The 21,621-nt window shown below is 44.0% G+C and overlaps 1 long non-coding RNA gene across 3 annotated transcripts; it reads left to right on the forward strand.

The window, feature by feature from the left end:
- Positions 1-908: 908 nt before the first annotated feature.
- Positions 909-15,970, forward strand: LOC115502340. Of its 3 annotated transcripts, none has more exons than XR_004342992.1 (4): positions 909-1,845; positions 2,571-2,707; positions 4,553-4,637; positions 15,803-15,970. It is a non-coding gene; the product is annotated as an uncharacterized LOC115502340 (long non-coding RNA). The 3 variants fall into 3 exon arrangements; XR_004342991.1 differs by lacking the exon at positions 15,803-15,970 and having other exon boundaries at positions 909-1,517; positions 1,753-1,845; positions 4,553-5,725; XR_004342993.1 differs by lacking the exon at positions 15,803-15,970 and having other exon boundaries at positions 909-1,517; positions 1,758-1,845; positions 4,553-5,725.
- Positions 15,971-21,621: the final 5,651 nt, after the last annotated feature.

Below are 21,621 nucleotides of genomic sequence, written 5' to 3' on the forward strand. Positions count from 1 at the left end.
ACTTAATAAAAGAAAATAAAAAATAAAATGGGGAGAGGATCTGAATACGCATTTTCCAAAGATGGCACACATATGGCCAAGAATCACAGGAAGAGATGTTCAACATCACTAATCATCAGAAAAATGCAAATCAAAACCACCATGAGTTATCCCCTCATACCAGTCAGAATGGCTAGTATCAAAAAGACAAGAAATAACAAGCGTTGGCAAAGATGTGGAAAAAATGGAACACGTGTACTGCTGCTGGGAATGTAAACTGGTGCCACCACTAGGGAAAACAGTATGGCGGTTACTCAAAAAATTAAAAATAGAAACACTATATGACCCAGCAATTCTGCTTCTGGGTGTTTAGCTGAAGAAAACAAAACGTGAATTCAAAACGATATATGCACCCCTGTGTTTATTGCAGCATTATTTACAATAGGCAAGATACAGAAGCAAACCAAGTATCCACTGATAAATGAATGGATAGAGACAATGTGATACACACACACACACACACACACACACACACACACACACACTGGGATATTATTCAGCCGTAAAAAAGAATGAAACCTTGCCAGCGTGGATACACCTGGAGGGTATTATGCTAAGTGAAATAAGTCAGAGAGAAAAAGAGAAATACCGTAGGATTTCTCTTATGTGTGGAATCTAAACAAACAAAACAGAAATAGACTCGTAAATACAGAGAACAAACTAGTGGTTGCCAGCCGGGGGAAGTGTGGGGATGGATGGGTGAAATAGGTGGAAGTAATTAAGAAGTACAAACTTCCATTTATAAAATAAATTAAGTCACAGGGATGAAAAGCACAGCATAGGGAATACAGTCAATAACACTGTAATAACTTTGTATGGTGACAGATGTACACTTGTAAGTGCACATTTCATAATGTATATAATTGTCGAGTTACTATGTTATACACCTGAAACCAATATAATCTTGTATGCCAACTATACTTCAATTTACAAAAATGTTACTGCTAGTAATGGTAGCAGTATCCCAGTCCACAACACCACACGTTTGAAAGTCTCATCTAATTTGTATTTGTTTTTGTTAGACTGTACACTTGTAAAGTAGGGACTGTATCTATTTATCTCTATATCCCCAGAATCTACCCTGAGGCCATGCCCATAATAGCCACTAATTAAGCAACTGTCCTTTCAGGCACTAGAGAAGAGACCACCAAAATCCTCTGCCTAGCCTCCCTCATTCCCCTATAGATTATATCCTCAGTTCCTATAATTCTTTGGCTTCCTTTGGCTCCCTTTCTTGTTTCCACCTCCTCCCTTCCTCTGCTCCAGGGATGTTCATTCACTAATGGTGATCTCTGGTCTCATCCCTGGCAGGTGTTCCAATGCTTCCTTTTGCTCTCTACCCACAGCTATATTATCTAACCAGCCTCTGCATCACTTATTCTGCAATTAATAGAAGGGTGAACGGAGGCTGTATTTCTCGACCATTGGTCTCATACCTATTTGTGAGAAGGAGAATTCTCTGGAAAAGAGAAAAGCAGGTAAGATGGTAACAAGAACACAAAGCCTTCAAACACAGCTCCCTCGTTAAGGGAATCCTGTAGATATATTTGTACAACCAACCAAAATCTCACTGGGGTTTGGGGAGGTTCAGAAACTTCTGGGGAGAAGATGGAGGCATGATGGGCAGGAAGCTCAGCTATATGTTAATTTTTATTTTGCAAATTTCAGGGTTTATTTCCCCCCCACTAGTAAACATCTTCCTTTTCTCCCCAGAGCAGAAACTCAAAGAGGAAGAGAATATGAAAATCCTCAGAGCTGAGAAGATACAAGATCACAGGCAGCTACAGACTCGAAAATAAGAATAAGGTCAGATGCAGGCTGTTCTCAAATCACAGCTCTGTACAAAGTGCCCTCTACCCTGAGCAGCGGGGCGGGGCCGGAACATGATCCTTGTCTCCCCTAGAGGCAAACGAACTGCTGGTAAAACGTTAACTACCCAGGATGGAAGGAAATGGAGCCCTCAGAAGTACTTCTCCCTACTCATTTCTCCCCCTGAGAGGAGAACAATTCAAGGCCATATTCCCAGCCCTACTATTTTATGGGTTTTTTTTTCCTCTGAAAAAGGCTGAGGAGGGGATCACAAAGCAGAAATGGAACACTGGAGCATCTTAAGCATGCTTTGTTTAAAGGTCAAAGTCTTGTGAAACATGCCAATCTCCCTTCACTGCGTCTCTGTGTCCCTATCTGAACCCAGAACTCCTCTTATTGGGGGGACTAGAGCAAGAAAGGAAAGAGGGAACTGGGAATAAATACAAGCAAATAAATACAAGCAGAGTGGGAGGCCCTTGCAATACTAGGTGTGATTATTAAGGGAAATGAAACTAGTCTTCTTGTAGGGATCAGACTGGTTTTGAGAGCAACTCTACATAATAAATAACCAAAATAGTTTAAGTAACAACAGAAGTTTTGGAATAAATGTACAGCCACCCAGGACAACTACTTTAAGGTGCCCGTATTTATCTGGATATGATATACTTATAAAAGGAATCCTAAAACTCACATGAGTCTCATAACTTTATTGTCTTAAACAGGACCAAGGAACAGTTTGACATGACCAGGAGAGTGAGGAAAAACGAAAGAGCAGGGAGAAGACAGGAGTGTATATGGTGGCAGAGATGATGGAGATGAACAAAGAAGAGCCAGAGACAGATGTCATACAAAAGGAACGGTAAGTTCTTATGATAAATACAGAGATGGAAGCAGTGATCTAATTATGGCGAAAATCAGTTCCTAGGCCAGCTTTCCCAGTTGAAGCTTTCCTGGGTGACTCCATCAGCCAGCCCTGTGTGGTCCAGGAGTATGGCAGAGTGGGAGTAGAAATGGGCAGAAACAGATACTAACTTCTCCCACTTCCGTTTAAACCCAAGAAGACCTTTATTCTCCTACACGGGAAAACTGGACTTTGCACATTCGTTGGCTACTTTGTATCAGATAGAGAAATTTGATTAATGCCAATTCTTCAAAGAGTCAGCTGTAAAACTTTGCCTGTCAGTAAATAAACAAATTAAAGAGCAAGAGTTATTAGTGCTTCATGTGTTTTTGAGCTCATTGTGTAAAGCAACCTCCGTTCTTAAGAATCCTAAATCCTGGGGTGCCTGGATGACTCAGTCAGTAGGACATCAGACTCCATATCAGGGTCATGAGTTCAAGCCCCACATTGGGTGTAGCTGAGAAGGAAAAGAAGGAGGAGGGGGAGGGGGAGGGGGAGGGGGAAGGGGAGGAGGAGGAGAAGGAGAAGGAGAAGGAGGGGAAGGGGAAGAAGAAGAAGAACCATAAGTCCTCCATATGACCCAGCAATTCCACTCCCATATATATATACCCAAGAGAAATAAAAACTACGTCCACATAAGAGTTTGTACACAAATGTTCATAAACAGCATTATTTATGCTAGCCAAAAAGGTGCAAACAACCCAAATATCCATCAACTGATGGATGGATAAACAAAATGGGGCATGCAATGGATATCATTTGGCAATAAAAAGAAATAAAATACTGATAAATGATACGACACGGATGAATCTTAAAAACATCATGCTAAGTGAAAGAAGCCAGTCACAAATACCACAGATTGTATGATTTTATTTATATGAAATATCCTGAATAGTCAAATTCATAGAGACAAAAAGTAGATTACTGGTTTCCAGTGGAGGAGAGAGGAGATGGAGATGAGGAGCATTGCTAATGGGTATAGGGTTTCTTGTTGGCATGATGAAAATGCTCAAAATTGACTGTGGTGATGGTTGTTCTACAATTCTGTGAACTTACTAAAAATCATTGAATTATACACTTAAAAAAATTTTTTTTAATGTTTATTTTTGAGAGAGAGAGACAGAGCATGAGTGGAGGCGGGGCAGAGAGAGAGGGAGACACAGACTCTGAAGCAGGCTCCAGCCTCTGAGCTGTCAGCACAGAGCCCGATGTGGGACTCAAACTAGTGAACCATGAGATCGTGACCTGAGCCGAAGTCAGACGCTTAACCGACTGGGCCAACCAGGAGCCCTGAATTATATACTTTAAATGGATGAATTGTATGGTATATGAATTGTATCTCAATAAAGCTGTTCTTCAAAAAAAAAAAAAAATCTAAAGGTCTGGAATTGGACTATGTCAGCTAGCTGGAGTCTAGGTTTAACTATACTATCCCATAAGCCCATTAAGACCCATAGCCAGCCAGTAACACTGCAAAAATCCAAACTTTTGCTTTAATTAAAATAAAACAAAACAAAACAGGGATGCGTGGCTGGCTCAGTCAGTAGAGCGTTATGAATCTTGATCTTGGGATCATGTATTCAAGCCCCATGTTGGGCATGGAGTCTACTTAAAAATATAATAAACAAAGAAACAAACAAACAAAACAAAAACTGACTTTAAGGCCTTGGACCTCATTTGTGCTCTCTCCCTATGAGCTCTATATGACTTGTTCAACTGATTTAATAAGAAACATGTCCAAAGTAATTATGGAAATCATTCAATGATATCACAAATATTTATTGAACATCTATCATGTGAAAGGTACTATTTGAGGGCCTGGGAGTTTAACACGTCATCCCTGCCTACAAGATGCTTCCCGTACATTCACCAGTCTCAAGAGAGCATGGTAAGTGGTACAAAAGGGGTAAGTGCTGGGGACGTTAGGGGCATAATCCCAGGTTGGTGTGTTAATGTAGTAGATTACAGAAGTAAGGTATAAACCAAAGCCTGAAAGCTAACTAAAACTGATACGAAAATAAAGAGGCGTGACAGGAGTGTTCTAGGCAGAGAATAAGCACAAAGGCCCAAACTCCTAGAAAGCAGGGAATTTCAGGAATTAAAGTAGTTTGGTGTGGCTGAGGCATAATGTGCAAGAACTGGGGAGGGGTGGAGGGCAGGACTGGGACAGTGGAAGCTGAAGAATACTGAGGTCTTTTACATTTGTAACGTGACAAAAAACTGGGGAGCCTTGCTGAACAGATCAAATTGCAGCCTGAGGGCTGCTTTAGAGAAGGATGGAAGGAATTTAATTATGGAAAAAGATGATCAGAACTTTGTTGGGCAAGGGCCACTTCGGCTGCACTGTGGATGGCAAATGGGAGGGGGCACGGAATTAATAGGCTGGAGCAAGGAAGGGGGTCAGAGAGAAGATGTAGCAGGAATCCAGAGGAGATGATGGTGGCCTGAGTTAGTAGCATGAATCAGGTTGGAGAAGAGGGGACAGGTTAGAGAGTTACATAGGAGTTGGCATTGTCATGACCCCAGACTGACCAGATGAGGGAATGCCAAAGGGAAGGAGAACGGTGGCAGGTTTGTGGCACAGATCACTGTGGGCTACCAGCCCACATATATTATTATAATAAGAATTATAATAATAACTATTATTATTTTTAAAGAACCAGGTTTGGAGGTAAGGTAAGTTCAGTATGGGACATGTTGCACATTCAAAAGCAGATACCCAACAGACAGTAGAGATCTACAACTCAAGAGTGATGGATTATAACTGAAGTCACAGACAGGAAGGCATAGAACAGGTCAGAACTCTAGAGACCAGTGACATTTATGGCATGAACAGATCAGAAGAGGTGGCAAAGAGAACTGAAGAGGAATGGTCAGATTGGTGGGGAACCAACAGAGTGAGGGCCATGGCAGCAGTTTGAGTGAAGTAGTGGCCAAGAGTGGCACCTGCTCTGTGACATTAGGTAAAACAAAGGTGCGAAGTACAAGGGAGTGGGTGGGGCGGGGGTGGGTGGGGGGATCAACTCTCCAATGCTGAGGAGTGGATGGGAGATAAACAAATGGAGATACTGGCTAAAAACAAGTCCCTTTTTTAAAAAAATATTTACTTATTTTTGAGACAGAGAGAAACAGAGTGTGAGTGTGGGAGGAACTGAGAGAGAGGGAGACACGGAATCCAAAGCAAGCTTCAGGCTCTGAGCTGTCAGCACAGAGCCCAACGTGGTGCTCAAACTCGCGAACTGTGAGATCATGACCTGAGCCGAAGTCAGACTCAACTGACTGAGCCACCCAGGCGCTCCCAAAACAAGTCTTTTTTTTTTTTTAAGTAGGCTCTGAGATCGAGAGTCAGACGCTTAAGCTACTGAGCCACCCAGACAACCCTGAAAACGACTCTTTTAAGAAGTTTGTCTATACAAAGGAAGACAGTGATAGAGTGGAAGTCAGCAAGAGGAATAGGGTTCAAAAAAAAGAATTTTTTTTTTAACATGAGAAAGATCTAAATATATTTAAACATGGAAATAGATGCAAGGAGTTTGTAGTTTCATATTATAATCATGATCTTTCCCCTAAATCCTCCCCCTCCTTCTCACAGGAAACCTGCAGGGAAGATCTTACAATATGCTAGGTGCTAAGTATTTTAAGCCAGAGCAGTTTCAGTGCAGATCTGACTAACCAACATCCTTGAAAACAGGGTACCTCTAATGCCTCCGCTGACATCTGCTCTCCTGCCAGCTCTTTAGCTCTTTATTTATAGCCACACATAATATAAGACTTCTGATTTTCTCATCATCTTTAAAACAGTCTAATTCTTCTAAAAATTTTTAATGTTTATTTATTTTTGAGAGGGAGAGAGACAGAGAGCGAGCAGGGGAGGGGCATAGAGAGAGAGGAAGACACAGAATCCCAAGCAGGTTCCAGGCTCTGAGCTGTCAGCACAGAGCCAGATGTGGGGCTTGAACCCACGAGCCATGAGATCATGACCTGAGCCCAAATCGGACACAACCAACTAAGCCACCCAGGCGCCCCAGTCTATATTCTTCTAAAATGGGCTTTTCAAAACCATAAGTATTTGCTAACTTATAAAGATCCATCAGAGACATGCACATGGTTGCCCCCTCCCTCTTTTCTTGTGTCAGCAGCAGAATCTCCACTGCTATTTCTGTGGGAGTGCTTATTTGTTATTGTTTTGGGAGAAGCTGTGGTTTCAGAAATGGAAAAGAGAAGAATCTGTCAAAGCAGCAAGGGCATAGGAGGTGCCTACCCTCGGACTGAAGGTCAGGAGGGCTGTTCTGCCTGCCCACTAGGCAATTACTCAAAATGTCATCCCCACTCTGCCTACAAACCTCACCCCATTTTTTTAAACTACTTGATATTTCATCCAAGTCATTTAGCAAATAACTCTGAGAAGGTTAGAGAGCTTTCAGCTACACACGCATCACTTGAATAGCAGGCTGCTTCCCACCACCCCCGCCCCCGCCACCCCGACCAACCTCAGACCTACGACACTGAGTTGGGGCTTTGATGGGGTGAGGTTGGCAAGAGGACTCAAAAGCAAGGAAAATGTGGGCCTTAAGTGAAGGACAGGGTGGGCGTTGGTCAGGTACTACAGTGGAGGGCTGATGGAAGCGTCCAAGTCCTATGAGCCTGAAATCTTGGAAAAGGAAGAAGAGTTTAGATGAGAAGCGTCTGGGAGATGAAAAGGTATCAAAGGGTAAGCATCATTTTAAAAGCATGTCTCATGTTAATCCAATTCCAGGAAAGGTAGATCAAACTCTTTTCCTTTCTCTAGAATATTTCTAAAATCCAGGACGTAAGTGTATTAGTCAGGGTTCTCCAGAAAAACAGAACCAATAGGATGGATATATCTAGATACAGAGGTTAGATAGACAGAAAGAAAGACAGATTGACATAAAGAAAGAGATTTATAAGGAATTGGCTCACTTGATTAAAGAGGCTGACAAGTCCGCAAATCTGTGGGCTAAGTCACTAAGCTGGCGACCAGGGGAGCCAAAAATGTAGTTCTAATCCAAAGGCCAGGAGGCTCCAGACTCAAGAAGAGCCAAAATTTCAGTTCAAGTCTGAAGGCAGGAAAAAGCTGATGTCCCAGGCAGTAAGGAGGAATTCTCTCTTACTCAGAGAAGGATCAACCTTTTTGTTCTATTCAAGCCATCAACTGATTGTATGAGGTCTACCCACATTAGGGAAGACAACTTGCTTTACTCAGTCTACCAATTTAAATGTTAATCTCATAGGAGCACCTGGGTGGCTCAGTCCATTAAGTGTCCCACTTGGGCTCAGGTCGTGATCTCGTGGTTTGTGGGTTAGAGCCCCACGTTGGGCACTGCGGTGACAGCTCAGAGCCTGGAGCCTACTTTAGAGTCTGTGTCTCCCTCTCTCTCTGCCCCTCCCTGACTTGTGCTCTCTCAAAATAAATAAATATTAAAAAAAATTTTTTTGATAAAAATAAATGTGAATCTCATATAAAAACTCCCTTATAAAAACACCCTCACAAAAACACCCAGAGTGATGTTTGACCAAATGTTTGACCAAATATCTGGGCACCCCATGGCCCAGTCAAGTTGACACATAAAATTAACCATCACACTAAGCTAGTAATACAGTTCTGTCACATGGTTCAGTCAACATTTACAAGTCCCTGTGCTATGAAATACACATAGCTAAATCAGATCCCTTCCTCCTAGTGGGAATAAGATTGATAACCCATATATAATTATTGTAATAGCATTAAGTACCATGAAGGGGTCTAAAAGCCAAAAACATTCAGGATAGGGAGAGACTATTTCTTCCATAGGGTTTCAGGGAAAGAGTGTAGCATTTCAGCAGGGAATTGAAGGATGATGATAATGGTATAAAGGAGGAGGGCATTCCTAATGAAGAAAAGAAACAAAAAAACAAATAATCAGGAAAACATGGTGAGTCATCTAGTTTAACTGTATTTTAAAGTGTATGAGGAGAAACCAAAGCAATCTGTATAACGGGAGGTGGTAAAGATAACCCAGAGCTTCCCAATCTTCCCAGTAGAACTTTCGAAGAACCTACACCCTTTGGCCAGAATCTTTCTGAACTGTTTCAGTTCAGCTTTCAAATATTTCTGGGAAGTAACTTACTTCCCATTCTGCTAACTCCTCCCATCTCCTCGAGTTCCTCGCCTCCAGTCTTCAGTATGCCCGGTTACCCATTAGGCTACAGGTTTAAAAGGCTTTTTGGAGTACCTGGGTGGCTCAGTCGGTTAAGCATCCCGACTCTCGGCTTTGGCTCAGGTCGTGATCTCACAGTTTGTGAGTTCGAGCCCTCCGTTGGACTCTGCACTCTATTCCTGGGTTTGAGGCTTGGGTTGTGCTGACAGCGCAGACCCTGCCTGGGATTCTCTCTCCTTCTCTCTGCCCCTCCCCCACTTATGTTCACCCCCCCTTCTCAAAATAAATAAACTTAAAAAAAATCTAAAAGGCTTTTGAGGAGGAATCAGAACCTAATCAACATTTATTAACATGTTTCATAAAATACATTTCAAGTCCAAAACAATGAATCTCAAATTCATGGAACAAATATCTACCATCACCTACTATCACCTACTACTATCATCTATCATGCCCTGTGATAAGTCCTGGGGATATAAAAATATGTTTCCTGCCCTAAAGTGACTCACTGTCCGCTTTAATGTTTTTTATTTTTGAGAGAGGGAGACAGACAGAGCATGAGCAGGGGAGGGGCAGAGAGAGAGGGAGACTTAGAACCCGAAGTAGGCTCCAGGCTCTGAGCTATCAGCTCAAACTTGGGAACCATGAGATTAGGACCTGGGCTGAGGTCAGACGCTCAAACGACTGAGTCACCCCGGCACCCCTCTCTCTCACTGTTCACTTTAGAACAAAGACTCATCAGAAGATGGAGAATGTCTTTGGAGACATCTTGAGAAGGGCCATGCGAAAGATATCTTCAAAGTCAGTTCTAACCCAGAAAGCAATTTTGCCTGGTTTGTGACCACAGGAAGAAGGGTACCCACCCTATCTCCAAATTAGTGCTCAGTAGCTGCTAGCACAAGTCACAGTGGTGGAGCCAACCAATGTGCACCGAGCACCTCCAAGTGTCAGGCGTTGTATTAGGCTTGTGAGATACAAAGAGGAGGAAGAAGTATTTCTGAAGTGCTTCCTGTTAACCAGGTGCTATGGCAGGTACTGGAAACACAGTCCCTCAAGATGGGAAGGAGTATCCTAGAGAAGCAGGAAGCAGCAATCACCTAGCTTACCTATCCTGTTCCCTGAATTGCCCTGGTTCATCTTCCTCCAACACTTTGATTCAACTTGTTCTCCACTTTGATAGTCAAAGTGATCTCCCTAAAATACAAATCTGATCATGTCAATGCCCGTACCATTACCTTGGGGATAAAATCCAAACTTCTTTACCTAGTATGCCAGGCTCTTCATAATGTTCCCTGCTTATTTCTAACCACGGTCCCTCCGTACTCCCTGTTATAATGTACTCAACCACTTACAGTTCCCTGAATATACAGGTAGCCCTCACACCACTGACTTTGTACACACTATTCCCTCTGCCTGGGAGGCTCTTTCCTCAATTTTTATTCCTCCTTTAGAATGTTGTTCTTGAAAAGAGAAAAAGGGAAAAAAGCCTTGTCTGACTGATCTCAACACCTCCACCCTCATTCCAGATGAATTATGAGACCCTCCTCCTCTGTGCTCCTATAATACTCAATCTGTCCCTGAGTCATGACATTTGTCATCCTGCTCTGTAATTGTCTGTTTATTGGACTATCTCATAAGACCATGAGCCCTTTAAGGACCACTAAAATCCTTAGATTTTATTCCCATTAGATGCCCAATATAATGCTTAGTATCTAGTAGTCATTCAGGAAACTAAATACCTCTTAAGAGATTGAATGAATGAATGAATGAATTAATTAATTAATTAATTAATAAAAATGTCAAGCATTTACTGGATTCTGTGTGTGACACACATGTTAAAACCTACAATTTAATGAATATTTATTGGATACCTATAATGTAAGTAGTTTCTTGACAGGTACTTTAATAAAAGTCCGAAACAAAGACACAGTTTCTAACCTTAAGTTGCTTTCAGAGGAGTGAGAAAAGTTAAGTATGTACTCAGATAAAGAATAGGGCATACTAACAGTGCAATCACGCTACTAAAGTTATCAAAAGGGCAATGGATGTCCATGGCCACCAACACATTGTTTTCCAGAATTGTTCTTACAACAACCCTAGTTAGACTGGCTAGGTAAGAATGAACCTTTTCTACTTAGTTCAACCAAGACTGTTTTCAGACGAACTAACAATAGGAACAAAGAAAGAAAAAACACAAAGGAATTTTTTTTTTAAAGACAGACATTTTCAGTCAAGGATAGCCAGAGCCTAACAAGGAATTCTCAGTGGATACCACCTGCTGACATCTGAACTTCCTTGGACATCAGATCCAACTCATCAGGCCCCTAACTGGCTCGCCAAGGATTTGGCCTGACTTAGTTTTCACTCCCTTTCAGGAAACCTTGGGTGGCACTTGCTGTGTTTAAGCTGACAAGTCCAGATCCCTGGGGAAGGAGCCCTTCCTTCCCTTTCTGCCGCTTCAGGCTCCTCTCCTGAACTTAAGCCTGGCCTGAGCTTAAAGGTGGCCACCCCCTTTGCCCTACCTAGAGATCATTCTAATTTTGAGACCCTAGAATTTCTCCCGAAATTCTGCCTGAAACTCACCTTTCTCTGTCTTCTTTTATTTTCTTATTTTAAAGTTTATTTATTTATTTTGAGAGCGACAGAGACAGCATGAGTGGGGGAGGGGCAGACAGAGGGAGAGAAGAATCCCAAATAGATTCTCAGTGTAGAGCTGGACACGGGGCTCATAAGATCATGACCTGAACCTAAATCAAGAGTCAGATGCTTAGCGGAGTGAGCCACCCTGGTGACCCTCTGTCTTTTTTTAAAATCCCATCTGGAATATCTGCCTCAGCCTGACCTTTGTCAAGGACGGTTTTACCCTTTAGGGTATCCAGCTGGTTTCCTCTCCTTCCGCTCAACTTATGCTACTTGGCCTCAACTCAGATATTTCCTGGAATGCCCCTCCACCTTCCTCCCAACCTTTGCAGGTTTGCCCAGTTCACTTGTTCAGGAAGCCTTCCCTGAGCAGCGTAGTCTACAGGGCAGTCCTCCTACATATGAACTCCAAAAGCTCTGTTTGCTACACTCAGTGCTCTGTGTTTCATTACATGCAGTCCCAACTCTGATTTATATGTTTACCTGTCTTATTACCTCTGACCACACCCAAACTATAACCTTCTTAAAGGAAGGAACTGTATTTTATATTTCCCTCCTCCCCCAACTGCACCTACCCACGACTGAGAACAGTTACTGAGCACCTACAGTTACGTAAGTTACCGCTCTGGCGCTTTATGTATGTTATTTCACTTGATCCTCACAATTTTCTCACACATGAGAAAACTGAGGGTCAGAGAACATGAATAAAAGGCCAAGGCTACACAACTAAAAAGTGGCAGAGCCATGAAGGGAATCCAGGTCCCCCAGCCCCCAAAGCCTTGTGGCTTCCAAACCCAGCTGGCACCACGCGGGGCAGGCGTTGCTGACCAAGCTGTTCCCAGGCCCAGGCAGAGAGCCAAGGTATACAACCCAAGACAGCAGAGCCAGCTTGATACCTCCCTCCTTCAAAGCCCACATCTGGGTCTCCCTGGGTCCCTGCAGGGTCTCCCTGGCTTCCGGCACTAACACTCCACCCTGTGCCAATTCAGGCAACAGCCCCACTCTGTTCCACAGGTGGCTTATTGGAAGCCCTGATCAAATGCATAAGATGTCAGGAAATGAAAAGTCAAACTCCTCTGAAGCAGATTCAGAGAAGTGATCCCTGAGCACTGGCTTGCTGGGAGGGAGCCCCTCCCTATGGCCATCCAGTTTCAGCTCTTGTGTTTTCCTTTTGGGGCCTGTCAGGCAACTTTGGGATTACAGGAACAAGACTTTTGCCAATAAGCCCTGTCTAAAAGAGATAGGCTGGGGGGACGCCTGGGTGGTTCACTTGGTTAAGAGTACTCTTGAGTCTCTCTCTGCCCCTCCCCGCCTAGCTCGCTCCCGCATGTGCATGCTCCCTCAAAATAAATAAACATTAATTAATTAATTAATTAATTAATTTAAAAGATAGGCTGGAAGAAACCCTGACACTGTGTAAACCCCAGGTCAGCAGGAACTCCTGTCTCTTCTCCTGCCTCACCCTGACCCAGGGCCACACCTTCCACATACCCACATGGAAGGAGGCCTCTCCACTTTGGTAGTAACAGGTACCATTTACTGAGTGCCTATTATGTGCCAAGCACTATACCCAGTGCTTTAAATGTTTATCTCAATGAATTGGTTTTTTTAACATGGATTTCTTGGGGTATCTGGGTGGCTCAGTTGGTTAAGCATCCGACTTTGGCTCAGGTAATGATCTCCCGATTCATAAGTTCGAGCCCCGAGTTGGGCTCTGCACTGATGGCTGACAGCTCAGAACCTGAAGGCTGCTTCACATTCTGTGTCTCCCTCTCTTTCTCTGCCTCTCCCCAGCTTGTGCTCTCTCTCTCTCTCTCTCTCTCTCTCTCAAAAATAAATAGGTAAACATTTTTTAAAAACATGGATTTACCTTTTTAATTTTTTTTATTTTTGAGAAAGAGAACATGTGTGTGCACACGTGAGTGGGGGATGGGCAGAGGGAGAGAGAAAGAGAGAGAGAGGGAGAAAGAGAGAGAATCCCAAGCAGGCTCCATGCTCAGCACAGAGCCCAATGTGGGGCTCGATCCCACAATCCTGGGATCATGACCAGAGCCAAAATCAAGAGTCAGATGCTCAACCGACTGAGTCACCCAGGCGCCCTAATCTCAATGAATTCTTATTAACATTCTGTGAATACAAGGTCTAGTGCTGTAGTTGAGGACACAAACTCTGGGGTCAAACTGTCCAAGTTCAGAATCCCAGCTCCACCACTTACACATTGCATGGACTTGGTCCTGCTACTTAACTTCTCTGTGCCTCAATTACCTCATCTGAAAAATGACAACTACACCAGCACTTAATTCCTAGAAATGTATGAGGATTAAATGAATTAATAACTGTAAGATGCTCAATGAATTTTACTGTTATAATAACTATTATGGTAGGCATCATCTCCTTTTGACAGGTGTAGCAACTGAGTGTTAAGAGAGCATAAATCACTTGCCAAGGTTCTTTGCCAAGGTCAAAGAACAAAGCATGAACTTAAATCCAGATCTGGTCTATCTGACTCCAAAGGCACATCTACATCTAAGAAATCCCAGTGCTTGAAGTCTCTCTCACAGAGAGTAGCTGGGATGATGAAAGAGCTACACAAGGACCCAGGCTAGAACTAAGTTCCCAGGGCCCCATTGTTGCAGGGCCCAGAGGCAACCCTAAGAATGTAGGGTCTGGAAACATTTCACTCACTCTAACCCCAGTAATTTTACACAAGTGACCTCAGGCTGAAATGAATATATGAAAGGCAGTATTGAAGAGGCAAAAGTCACAAGAGGACATCACAAAGCCTTAGCAAAATGGTTTTTCCAGGGAGGGGAAGTCCTACCCAAGTTCACTCGGTACCTTGCTAGGGTAGAGGGGATCCAAGCTTAGTGTGAGAGTCTCAGAAAAAGTTTTGGCACCAATCAGTCCGAGCATTTTTGCACCCTGTTCTCTCTACCCCATGCTTTGCTACCACTAACCTCCTGGTCTGAATGGAGTGAAGTAATAGTAGTTCCCTAAAGATAATTCTGCAGGACCTCAAATTGCCCTTCCTTCTCACTGATGATGTTCTTAGAAGTAGCTAACAAATCTTGTTTCCAGGGCCCCAAGGCACAGACACTCATGCCCATCTCTGGGAATGCTTGAGGGCATGCTCTCGTGTCATGAGGAGCTGAGAGACAGGTGAGGGACCATCAGAGTTGCCATCCCCACCACCTTGCCCATCACAGGATTTCCGAAGGAGACATTTCCTACTTCCCATGGTCACTATGTCCTGAAAAGGAGAGTCAGACACTGCAAGGAGCTAGGCTCCTGCCCCTCTCTCCTGCATCAGCCATTTCCAGGATCAGCCTTGCTTGTCCGGTTCTGAGAGAGCTCTCAAAAGCGGCCTAGTAAGAGAGTTGGGTACTGAGGGAATTGGGCCCAGAGAGCCTTGTCCAAGAAAAGACCAACAATTAATAATCGGAACAGGGAGTGAATTTCATTTATCCTTGAAAATTCAGCACCTTACAGTTGGTAGTTAGGTGACAGTATCGGTGAAATTAAATTGTTCTTAAAGGTCAGAATGCCTAAATATTGGTTAGAAACAAGCCCCAAACTTGACCTGTTTCCTGTTTGCCAACTTGTCTCTAATTGTCCCAGGACAGGATAACACCTCTGTCATAGAAGCGCTCCGATCCTCTGGATCCTGCTCACAAATCCAAGGGTGGTGATAACTAAATAGTCAACATCCAGTTTCTGAGAACTGACCTCGATTGCTCAGGAAGGTCTGATGTTTCATCCTCCACTTCCTCACACCCTTACACATTGCACATCAATAATAAAACAAAGTGAATTTCAGACCAGATTAAGGAAATTTCTAACATCTTTTTAATCAGCACTCTGACAGCACATTACCACCACATTGCATTAAAAAGCAGAAACAGAGAGCAAACAAGCTCCTAAATCACTTCCTCTCAGCAACAATCACCTTGACCCCACATTCTGATCCGCATGCACACACAAGGCACTTGTAACACACACGTGCACTTTAAACTAAATGGCAGTGACACACAAGCCATTAGCATGCCACACACAATTCACAGAAGTGTGCCGTGGGCCCCCAGGCAATATTAAGAATATAACCCCACCCACCCCTCACTGCAGAGGGGCACTGGGAGCTAAAGCATGCACATGCATCTCTGTGCTCTGTGTGTTCTGTCAGGTTCTGCAGGGAAAGAAGAAAACATGAAGCGGGACCCTGATGGCTATGAAAACAATTTCCTGCTATTTGTTTCAGGGAACCACAGGCAGGAAAGAACCGGGAAAGTTATCTAAACAATCAGCCCACTATGAAAACCGAATGTGATGCTCACGGGAAAGTTGTGGAAGAGGTGGGAGAACAGGAAGGGAAGTCATATCAAACCAAAACATGAGAATTCTGTGCAACCGTAAGGAACCCCCCAACTAGGCCCTCCTTCCCCAGGGCAGAGGGGGGCTCCTGACTCCAAAGGCTGTCCTTACCACACCCACAGTGGACATCTTCGGGCTACTGAAATAATTCTCAACCTGCTCGTTGGGAGAAGGCAGGCACATGAGACAGAAGAAGCTTTCAGGGCTCTGCCACACCCGCCCTGCCTCCCAGCTGCTAATCACAGCATCAGACCTGAGGACAAGAAGGAAGGTAAAAGACTATATCAGCCAAATTCAACTCCAGATAAGAAAACCCACGTCCAGGGTAGGGGAGTGACTTTCTCAAGGAGTACTCAGCTCACACAGAACCAGCTCTCCTCACTTCTGGCTCAGGGCTCTCCCCTGACCTCTGGATCTCCTTGAGGCCACGATGTGGGAATATCTCCCAAAAGTGAACTGTATAAAACTCCCTTGCCCTCACTCACGGTAGGGGTATTAACTGGATCAGCCCTCCAAACTCATTAGTGGATGACAGGAAGAATGGTATTTCCTCCTGTTTATCTACACTGCCTGGCTTGGAGCCCTTAGGGAGATCAACCCTCCACTTCAAAAAAACCCACTGCTATGGGTGACGGGGTCTCCACCTCACATCCCAGGCTGCAGCCCCACTGTCTGCACCCTCACAGGGTGAAGCAGCTAAGCTTCGTGGAAAGCTCTACCTTCGGTGCAACTGCCCCTCTCAGGGCACGGCCCCCTACAGAGCCCTGAACCCCTCCCTTGTTTCCCATACTCCCCCAGTCTCACCCCAGAGGACAGACAAGAGAAGTGAAACCCACCCTGAGGGGAGAGAAGCAAATGAAGGGTGAAAGGAAAGTGTGAATAAAGGATGCTGCTTCAAAATGCCTCCCTATCATAAATGTCAGCGTGATTTCATCCATTCCCGGGATGGAATGTACCCTTCCAACAGCCCAGAGAAAGAAAGCAAGCTTAGGCTACATTGTCGATGCACAGGGGGATGACACCCAAACTGTGGGTGACTAAAGAAACCAAGATTCCACTGCCTTCCAGAATCCACACATCCGGCCCCCAATATCAGTGTTTGAGAAACTCTGCTTTTGCCAAAAAACTGCTAGAACTGATCCATGAATTCAGCAAAGCCACAGGATATAAAATCAATGCACAGAACTGGTTGCATTCCTATACACCAATAATGAAGCAACAGAGAGAGAAATCAAGGAATCGATCCCATTTACTGTTGTACCAAAAAACCATAAAATACCTAGGAATAAACATAATCAAAGGGGTGAAAAATCTATACACTGAAAACTATAGAAAGCTTATGAAACAAATTGAAGAAAACACACACAAAAAAAGGAAAAATATTCCATGCTCCTGGATTGGAAGAACAAACATTGTTAAAATGTCAATACTACCTAAGGCAATCTACATATTCAATGCAATCCCTGTCAAAATAACACCAGCATTCTTCACAGAGCTAGAACAAACAACCCTAAAATTTGTATGGAACCGGAAAAGATTCCAAATAGCGAAAGCAATCTTGAAAAAGAAAATGGGAGGCATTACAATCCCAGACTTCAAGATGTATTAAAAAGCTGTAATCATTACGAGTATGGTACTGGCACAAAAACAGACACTCAGATCAATGCAACAGAATAGAAAACCAAGAAATGGGCCCACAAATGTATGGCCAACTAATCTTTGACAAAGCAGGAAATATCCAATGGAATAAAGACAGTCTCTTCAGCAAATGGTGCTGAGAAAACTGGACAGCGACATGCAGAAGAATGACCCTGGACCACTTTCTTACACCATATACAAAATAAACTCAAAATGGATGAAAGACCTAAATGTAAGACAGGAAGCCATCAAAATCCTCGAGAAGAAAGCAGGCAAAAACCTCTTTGACCTCGGCCACAACAACTTCTTTTTTTTTTTTTTAATTTTTTTTTTCAACGTTTATTTATTTTTGGGACAGAGAGAGACAGAGCATGAACGGGGGAGGGGCAGAGAGAGAGGGAGACACAGAATCGGAGACAGGCTCCAGGCTCTGAGCCATCAGCCCAGAGCCCGACGCGGGGCTCGAACTCACGGACCGCGAGATCGTGACCTGGCTGAAGTCGGACGCTTAACCGACTGCGCCACCCAGGCGCCCCAACAACTTCTTATTCAACACGTCTCCAGAGACAAGGGAAACAAAAACAAAAATGAACTATTGGGACCTCATCACAATAAAAACTTCAGCACAGAGAAGGAAACAATCAGCAAAACTAAGAAGCAACCGACAGAATGGGAGAAGATATTTGCAAATGACACATCAGATAAAGGGTTAGTATCCAAAATCTATAAAGAACTTATCAAACTCAACACTCAAAAAATGAATAATCCAGTGAAGAAATGGGCAAAAGACATGAATAGACACTTCCCCAAAGAAGACATCCAGATGGTGAACAGACAAATGAAAAAATGCTTAATAACACTCATTATTAGGAAAATACAAATCAAAACCACAATGAGATACCACCTCACACCTGCCAGAATGGCTAACGTTAACAACTCAGGCAACAACAGATGTTGGCAAGCATGCGAATAAAGAGGATCTCTTTTGCACTGCTGGTGGGAATGCAAACTAGTGCAGTCACTCTGGAAAACAGTATGGAGGTTCCTCAAAAAAGTAAAAATAGAACTACCCTATGACCCAGCAATTGCACTACTAGGTATTTACCCAAGGGATACAGGTATGCTGTTTCGAAGGGGCACATGCACCCCAATGTTTATAGCAGCACTATCAACCATAGCCAAAGTATGGAAAGAGCCCAAATGTCCATCGATGGATGAATGGATAAAGAAGATGTGGTGTGTATATATACAATGAAGTATTACTCGGCAATCAAAAAGAATGAAATCTAGGGGTGCCTGGGTGGCTCAGTTGTTAAGCATCCGACTTCAGCTCAGGTCATGATCTCACGGTTCATGAGTTCCAGCCCCACATCGGGCTCTGTACAGACAGCACAGAGCTTGGAGCCTGCTTCAGATTCTGTGTCTCCCTCTCTCTCTCCCCCTCCCTCACTCACGATCTCTCTCTCTCTCTCTCTCTCTCTCTCTCAAAAATAAATAAACATTTAAAAAAACAAAGAATGAAATCTTGCCATTTGCAACTACATGGATGGAATTGGAGGGTATTATGCTAAGCAAAATTAGCCAGTCAGAGAAAGACAAGTATCATATGACTCAACTCATATGAGGAATTTAAGATACTAAACAGATGAACATAAGGGAAGGGAAGCAAAGATAATATAAAAACAGGGAGGCGGACAAAACATAAGAGACTCTTAAATATCGAGAACAGAGGGTTACTGGAAGGGTTGTGGGAGAATGGGCTAAATGGGTAAGAGGCAGTAAGGAATCTACTCCTGAAGTCATTGTTGCACTATATGCTAACTTAGATGTAAATTAAACAATAAATTAATTTTAAAAATGTTTTTTAAATAAAAAGAGAAATTCTGCTTTCAGTTGATTCAGGGTGAGACCTATAGATACTCAGTTTTCAACAAACATCCCAGATAATTCTGGTACAGATGATCAAGGACCATCTAAGAGAAGTCCTACCTCCCCACTGCCCCACCTGACACTGAGTGGCTAAGAGCATGTGTTGTGAAGTCCCCAGGACCTGGCTTCCAACCGACTCTAGTGCATGAGCTGCAAAGCCCTGAGCAGATGACTGCACTTGAGTCCCCTGCATCTGTAAAATGGGGCTTATGAAAGTACCCACCACATGTGCTGTTGTGGGGATCTAGCTATTTAAAGTGCTTAGCACACTGCCTGGCAGGTAGTACACACACAATATTTGCTGGGTACGAGTTTTGTTCTAGTTGTCAGTGGTATCATAATTGGTAAGCATACCATATTTGTGGTCTATTAGTATTTTATATTGCAATATGTACACATGAAACACATTCCTCCCAAGAAATGGACAGATCAACTGACTTCTCAGCTACAGGGTTTCTAGAGCTAGCAGCTTCATTATTAGCTTAATCCTAAATTACCTCTACCCTATGCCCTGCTAGTCTGAACAACCCCTTTCTGCCCCTGAACACTGGGCTCTCAACGAAAGTTTAAATTAAAAAAAAATTTTTTTAAGTTTATTTATTTATTTGGAGAGAGAGCAAGTTGGGGAGGGTAGAGAGAGAGGGAGACAGAGAATCCCAATATGCACTGTCCGCACAGAGCCCGATGCAGGGCTCTAACCTATGAACCGTGAGATCATGGTCTGAGCTGAAATCAAGATTCAGATGTTTATCTGACTGAGCCACCCAGGCACCACAAAGTCTGAATCTACATTGTGCTTTTTTTATGTTTTATAATGATGCTAAGTACTTTATAGGGTGTGTTCTGACTGCCTGCTCTTCTCTATTAACTTTCTCCAAAGCCCTTCCTTGCCTTCCCCCCCTTTCTACTTTCCCCTCATCAACTCACAGCCCCCACTTTCCAGAAGACCTGTAGGCAGTTAACATGTGACCCCCAGGTTAAGAACATCCATCTGGCGGAAACGCTGAAAAATCACTCTGATCAACAGAAAAGGCTGATGGAGAGTAGAGCTCAGGCCTGCACACCCATGGCCTTGTGCTGAGGAGAACAGGGCCGAGCTGAGGGACAGGCTCTGGGCATGCTCCCTCTTCTCTGTCACTGCCTCCACCACTTCCTCACCCCAGCCTGGCCTCCCCCTACAGCTTCTCCCCATTGCCCAGACAGTATTTCCACCTGGACCATCCACAGCCATCTCATCCAAACATACCCCAAACTGTGTTTAGCATCTCAGTCCCAAGCCAGCCTATCCCTCAACCTCATCTCAGGACTAATGGCACCTGAGCCACCCAAGAGCCCAAACCAGACGCAGCTCCAAGTCATCTTCAGCACTCCCACCAACCACCACCCTCTTGGTCACTCACCAAGGCCTGCCAGTTCTTCAAATGGCTCTCCCACCCCTGCTCTCCCAGCTCAGATCTCAGACTCCAGGCCAGGCTCCCAGCGGCTGCAACAAACCAGCTGCCAGAGCGCGTGTCCTGCAATACAATCTGACCAGGTAGGTCACTTCCCACCGAAATCCTCTGAGAGTTCCCCACTCACAGGAGTCCAAATTCCTTAGGCTGGGTGTCAAGACTTTCACAATTTGGGAAGGCTCTACCCCTCCTGCTACCAAAGAGACCCCCCAAGTAAGATGAGGCCAAAAATACCAACGCTCCACTCTAACCTAAGAGGCCAGCCACCCAGGGAACATGACATCTGGGGGTCAGTTGCCTCTCACACAGACGTCAGCTAAATTTATTTATTTATTTTTTTTTTCAATGTTTATTTATTTTTGGGACAGAGAGAGACAGAGCATGAACGGGCGAGGGGCAGAGAGAGAGGGAGACACAGAATCGGAAACAGGCTCCAGGCTCCGAGCCATCAGCCCAGAGCCCAACGCGGGGCTCGAACTCACGGACCGCGAGATCATGACCTGGCTGAAGTCGGACGCTTAACCGACTGCGCCATCCAGGCGCCCCTAAATTTATTTTTATCTAATGGTAGATCCCTGGGCCCTGAAGGGATGATACACCACCACCACAGCCCAGGTCCCCCACGGCCCACAATTCTGTTTCTTTGCCAAGAGGCCTAAAAGACTCTCCCAAGCACAACTGTGTGGGA

This window comes from Lynx canadensis, chromosome E2 (genome assembly GCF_007474595.2).
Source record: "Lynx canadensis isolate LIC74 chromosome E2, mLynCan4.pri.v2, whole genome shotgun sequence".
Classification (NCBI taxonomy): Eukaryota; Metazoa; Chordata; class Mammalia; order Carnivora; family Felidae; genus Lynx; species Lynx canadensis.